The sequence below is a fragment of the Puntigrus tetrazona genome, chromosome 9 (genome assembly GCF_018831695.1).
Source record: "Puntigrus tetrazona isolate hp1 chromosome 9, ASM1883169v1, whole genome shotgun sequence".
Classification (NCBI taxonomy): domain Eukaryota; kingdom Metazoa; phylum Chordata; class Actinopteri; order Cypriniformes; family Cyprinidae; genus Puntigrus; species Puntigrus tetrazona.
The window spans coordinates 5,262,006-5,268,998 of record NC_056707.1 but is presented as its reverse complement, the minus strand read 5'-3'; the positions used below and the strand labels follow the sequence as shown (position 1 = coordinate 5,268,998).

The window sequence follows — 6,993 nt, the reverse complement described above, 5'->3', positions numbered from 1 at the left end:
ATGACGGCAGGGATGAATTAAACAGGGAAACGGATCCGTCCCCTGCGTTCACGCCGATCGTGACCGCGCAACATCAGCAACGTGCGAACTCACCGCCAGAACCGTTAACATCGTCCTCGCGATCGACTTCGCTCCGCATAAACCCCACGGATGAGCGCCATACCGAACGGAGATTTGTGGCCGCGAGAAGCGCGTGCACGTTTGCGCGTGAAACCACTCGAACTGACAGCGACGGTGCCGCTGATGCTGTAAAACAAAGGGAATCAGTTTCTGGCAATTGTGGAAGCCATATGAGTAGCCTGCTTGCCTGCCATGCTATCAAAATAAAAGCTGTGTAAAGGCAAGACAACGTTACTTTCAGTTATATTTGCTTAAGTGCGGTCGTAAACGCTTAAATGGCAAAACACGGCTTAGGAAATGGTTTATTGAAGTAAATAAATTTAAAAATGGAATAATCAAAAGGGTCAACTGTGTGTGTGTGTGTTTTTTTACATATTACCTATCTAGTACCAGGTATAAATTAGGTTGGCATGTTCTTAATATTGTTATTATTATTATTATTATTATTATTATTATTATTATTATTAACCTCTCTATTAATATTATTATTGATATTATTATCACCCTCCTTCGTCATATTGCAGTTGCTCGGGCTTCATAATTAACTTAAAAATCAACATGCTTTTTTTATCATTAGCCTATTATATAAAATTATTTTTATTTATTTATTTATAAATGCAAGTGACTTCATAAAAGGAGCTGAACTTTCACACTGATTAACAATATAAAGCGCGCAGGATTTTTATCGTTGGCTATTCCCGCTTTTTGGTCTGCAGCAGTTAATTTGAGTAAATACCAGATTTTTTTCCGGTTTGAGTGATTCTACCGAGCGTGCAGTGAATGGCTAGGTTTCATTCTTCGCAAACAGACTCTTTCCGCGGAAACCAGAAACCCAGAGCATCAGGCGCACTGAGAGGCTTTATCTGTCTCATTCAGACCGGTTTAGCTCATTCCGCAATCATCGTAACCATAACGACCGTTACAGGTAGGAGATATAACTCCAAGTAGAAATGTTGCATGACTTTTTGAAATTATTTATTATAATAATTTTTGCAATGTTAGTAATATTTAGTGTTGTAATAGTATTAAATCTATCGCAATAACATATTGAGAGTTATTTTGTTATCGCATCGTTTGAATCACTTTTTATTAAACTTTTGGGCTGATGCAAGGCAAACAATTACAGCATGCTCCGTTTGAGTACTTCCGTTAGTGATGCGTTCCATTTGGTATACAATCAGATGGCTTGAGTTTTTTTATTTTGGCTTTATTATACTATATACTATACACACACACACACAGAGTGAATGACACAAGGACTGGTATGGAGTGTGGACATTGAGTACTCCAAGCAGGATAATAATGAGGAAGAGGAGCTGGTTTTCATGTGGAGCCAGGATTAAACACTTACAGACAAAGTGAGTCAGTGCAGGAAACCTCAGGACGGAGCTTTGGTGAATAAAGCAAGCACAAATGAACAAGACGCAAGGTAACAAGGCATGGCACGTATGGCATGGCAGAGGAAAATAATAACTAATAAAAGGTGCTACAGAACAAAACAAATGAAAACTGACGCCAGGAATGTAAATGTAAGATTAAAGCAAATTACAAAAATAAAGGGATAGTTATATCTGGTCTGGATATGAGAGAAAAATTCTGTTTCTCAGAAAGTTAACTAGTTAAATGAGTTCGAAAATATAACCTTTTATTAGAGGTTTTAAAATACAAGGAAGGGAACAAATTAATTGAACTTAGTTCGTGAAGAAAGACACGCAGCTAAGCAACTGAACCGGTTCAACCAATTGTTAATAATAACATCATCAAGTAGGATACGCTGAACACTTACCGATGTTAAATAACCTGTGTGGACGGGTGAGGAACCACACGACAAGGAGAGCTCAGAAAATGACTCCCGGAGGGCTGGATTGATTAACAGAAAACCGAGAGATACGTGAATAAGTGTCCGGATAGCGTGTGGTGCTGGGGTGCTTCTTCCCGGAAAGCCGTGAGTGCGGCCTGTGCTGCGGGGAGGAGGCTGATCGGTCACATCGCCGCTGTCTTAGGAAGGAACAGATAAGCATTATTCTCAACCGGCGTGCAGACCTCCCCTCGTGCTGCTTTTGTGCTCAGGCCTTGATGGCCTGCAGCCGAGTGAGGGGTGTGGCCAGGTGCCTTTGTTAGTTTCAGGGCGCACACACACTTGCAATTTCTGTGATGTGGAATGATTTTGCAGAAGCCACATGGTGACTGGTTTATTTTCTATACACTTTAGTTGGGTACATGTAGCCGAACGTGATATCTGCGCTTGTTACCAAACCAACTGAGAACTAGAGATGGAAAATCAGGAAATTGATTTAAGGTCAATTAGCTAACTGGAAGCAAAGGAAGAAAAAAAAAGATATACTAGAAACTACACAGCATCAAATACACAACTAGGAACAATAATACTGTAAGGTTAAAACGGTAAGAGAAGGAGCATAACAAATAGGAGACAATCAGACTGAAAGGGGGAGGATTAAACTAGAAGGGCATGTGGTAGCAGGAAACAAGGAAGCATGCCAAGAGGCCAACATGAGCACAAGACAAAGAAAGAAACATTTGACACTACTGTCGGGCAGTATTGTTTTAAAGCAAATTATTACTTGAGCAGTTTCACTTTTCTGAAAGCACAGTATACTCTTTTTTCTCTATGACTGACTATAAAGATAGTCAATGGTAAATAATAGCCAGGGCAGTAACGCAATCAAAGGTTTAATAAACAACCATTATGTAACATTTGGCCAGTAATGGATCAGAGATGCAATATTAAACGTTTATATGAAAACATCGAACTGCGATATGAATCCTGTATTTTGTCTTTGGACTATATGTTTTGTGTGCAATAAAATAATTTGTTTAAAAATAAAATACAAATAATATTAAATAATATTTTTTTTATTTTGCGAGCTGGGAATTAAAGATAAAGTGCAGTCTAAACATAAGAGTTCTGCAAGGTGCACGTGAAACCTGAACTGCTCTGTAGCTATTAAAATGTTCATCAAATTATGCTTGAATGTAATGCTTTTTTATTAAACAGATTTTTTTAACCATAATATGAGATTGCAAAAGAAATACAAATGAGTTCATCAGTTTGCGCAAAAAGAAGAAAAAGAAGTAAGTGGTTTTCACTGAATGTGTTTTATGTTTAGTACATTTAATAACTGTTAGTAGTTTTTGTTTTACTACACTTTAATAATCCCAAGCATACTAAAATTGTTTTGAGCATTTGTGATGAACTTACTTTGTTCAATGTAGAAATAAATTTGGTGCTACGTCACTCATTCATCAATATTTGAAGGAGAGATTTTGAGAAGGTACTCTAGATGGGGAAGACAATATTGAAGGTAGGCATCTACTATTGACATCTGCGGATTGAATATATAGTAAATAGCATTTTAAAGCTTTATATACATGTGAAAAGATTCATATTCGTGCTAGTTTGAATCAGATACTAGCAATCCGTCACGAGACATTGTAAGAGGCATAATAGAATTTATTGTTTGAATTAAAAGCAAATGACAAATCAGAAACGTGTCAGTCTGTGTGTGTGAGTTTCTTGCTCCGCTCTAAATATTTCACTGTGTGAGTGCTACATAAAGCTGGTACACCAGTACTTCTCACAGGTAAGGGCGACATGGCCTTTTAGGGGCATAGCGACAGTAACTAAGAAGGGCAGGTTTTGCGATGGACGATCTCTTATATTGCATCAATAATAATAATTATTCCACAAAATATCAGGAGCTGATACAGAACGCAGATGACGCATGAGCCTAACTGTGGTGTTTTATTCATGACGCAGAGACGTTATGGCGCTACAGCCTGTGGACTGGAAGAGCGGAAAATATCGCGCATTTTTGTCGCAAAACATTGGGAGCAGATTCAATAGGTTGTTTACTACGGATATACCCATCCTTTTTGTTCATATGTCACAACTATGAAATTTATAATCTATAAAACTTGTAAATGGGAAGGACTTTTGACTTTGAAAAATTGAGCCCCCTACTCTGTATCATAAACTGTAATCTGCAGATTTCCAAACTAGCCTTCCAAAATCACTAAGTTTAGTAAAAGGTCAGAAGAAGTACTCATGCGGGCATGGGAGACATGTTTTATTTTTTTATCTGCTAGGAGTTTTACTGCAATCCATTACTTCTTCTATGTATGCAAAAGGTCACATTTTGGGTTTTTTGGTTGATAAATTTTGTATAATCTGCCATTTGTAACTTTGATCTGCAGACCTGCTCTTTATGCTTAAGCTATGCAGCTTTGGTGGAGGGTGACTGGGAGGATTCAAAGAGTTGGCAGAAGCATCAGCAGGATGACCTAAACGAAAGTTGGGAGATTTGGGATCGGTTTGAATCCTGTTTATCATATTACAGGTAAAATATGCTACATTAACAAACTGGCTGGTACATATTTGAGTATTACAATGTCATGTATCGAAATCATAAAAATAGCTTGTTGATAAATTAATAACACAAATAATAGCCGCTTTTTCACCATTAAGATGAATGGTTCTCGTGCATAATCCATTTGCATTCCACGGCTATCTGAGCCGACTGGCACAGTTATGGTTTTGTTTTCCACTGCCGGGCTTATAATGATCTCTTTGGAATGCAATTCTAGAAATGCGTTTGTCATTGCTATGGTAACACAGATGTTTATTCGTTATGGAGGATAACTAGAAATTCTGTAAGCCTGTATGCATTATAAGGTTATTCTAAGGCATTATAATGAATACATAATGCATTATAAATCTCTGTAGAATATCTTGTATCATCTCATGAATATTCATAAGAACTGTTTTAATGTGTTATAACATTTATCTATTTGTGATTCTAGCTTTAAGAGTATAATGGCTTATGTAAAACAATATACTCAATCCAACAGTTTACAATGGATATTTCTCATATTCTATCTTTTTATTTACATTTCTTAAAGTAATTTAATACCACTTAAGTAAATGATAATAACAATACTATGGTTTTCAAACAGCCAAAGATCAGATATCAGATCAGATGAATGTGTTATATATTGCATTGCTTTGAACTTTTTAAAACTTCTTTGCAGTCTGGAAGGTAAATAACTTTCTGAAGGTAAACAATTTATTAAGAACAGTGTTTATATATATAATATATACATTTTTGTAGTCTTCGCTTTGTTCCCATTTTCAATGAAATACTATCCCAGAGTTTTCAAACTAAAACAGGAATTTTTCAGTCCCTTTTCGACTGAGAACACTGGATTAGTGTAAATGAGCAGGTGTAATCGTAGGGCCTGGCATTTTTTAAAATTGTTATCTCTTGTACAGATGTCGCTACAGAGTTCTGTCTGGCGTGAGAGAGCAAAGAAAACACTCAGTGTAAATATAATGATGGATATATACTCTACTAAACATTGCATATAACTATTGCAGATGTGTGTACACTTATGATATCAATGCTGAAGCAATACATCATGCCCTACTTTTAGTGTCAGACACAGGATTTAGCACAACACTAGTTATTTTACTTTACTTATTTTTATTATTATTTTTACAGACTTGCCATGTGTCTTCAGTTCTGAACACTCCAGCCATTTTTGGATCCACAAAAGATATGTTTGGAGAGGATGAAGAAGCAAACATGGTCTTTGACAGACAAGAGGACAGAGAGAGCCTTCTGAACTTAACAGGCAAAGATCAGTTTCAGCCCTTTCAAATATTGCTGGGCCAAGTCAATAGTTAGACGGAGAAGGTTATCAGTGAGGAGATGATTAACGAACGCTCTTCTCCGCTTTCCCTCTCGTAATGAGGCTTCCAGATCTCAGATAACCTATAATGCATCACAAAAGTTAACCCAGCTATTTGGACAGTTTCATTGCTGATGCAGACATCAGCCTTCTCTTTTCCTGAGAAATGTGTCATCTATCACGCATTGCATATTGACACCAATGGCTTCTGCAACAACAGGCTGAAGGTTTCTGAAGTCAAATCACACTACACATTGACCTTTCTCATATCGGGGTTATGAATTGCTTTGACAGAAAACATGTTTTAAAACAGTATCAATAGATTTCAGCAAAACAAAAAGAAACAAAGTTCCAGTGGCTTGTGACAACTTCACATCTGAAACAGGGATATATAACTATGAGATTGACTCTCTAGCTAATGCTTCGAGCTTCTACCTCAAGCTGACAGCATTTCAATTAGATAAAGATAGATCACTTTGCAATGGATTTACTGTTGCTTTCGCCACTTCCAAATAATGAACCAAACAAAACTAGCTTCCCATTCACATCATCGTTTTTATTTGGTCTGAATGACAAATCAAGGTTCACTGGCGCGTGGCAAGAAGATCGGAAGAATGATGAGTCTGCTATGTGGAATGAGTTGCCTACAAAAGTGATCCTTCCTCATGTATATATCTCATGATGACTCCTAGATGCCATTCAGTTATCGGAAAATCAGCCCCGTTTTCCACTGTACAATCTTTGGTCTGACTTGTTTGAAGACTGTACATAAAGAGAGATAGCATGAAGTTGCAACAGATACTCTGAAAAGGCTATTTGACTACAAGTGATCTTCACCCTCGCTGATGATAAGAAAGTTCAGTGTCTGCCCCAATGTGCAGTTTTTCCAGAAAATAATATATGTAGTGACACAAATGTCTGCAGTCAAGATTATTGATTTCAAAGGAGAGAATCCTGGTCACAGTCCCAGAACATGTTTTTAAAGCTGTTACAAAGACTTTCCTGAAAGCTGTATACCATGACATGGGTGACTTATCTTATGTTAGACATGTCCTCTGGGCTAAAAGCGAGGCTGAAAATCTATAAAGATGACAACGCTGACTCTTCTTTGAATTTACTCTCAGAGATGAAAAGCACACAGAGCTGCAAGGACTTAAGCTTCTG

General features: G+C 37.3%; 1 pseudogene; it reads left to right on the top strand.

Moving 5' to 3' along the window:
- Positions 1 to 1,367: 1,367 nt before the first annotated feature.
- On the top strand, positions 1,368 to 6,087 carry LOC122351457 (annotated as a pseudogene).
- The last annotated feature ends 906 nt before the right edge of the window (positions 6,088 to 6,993 follow it).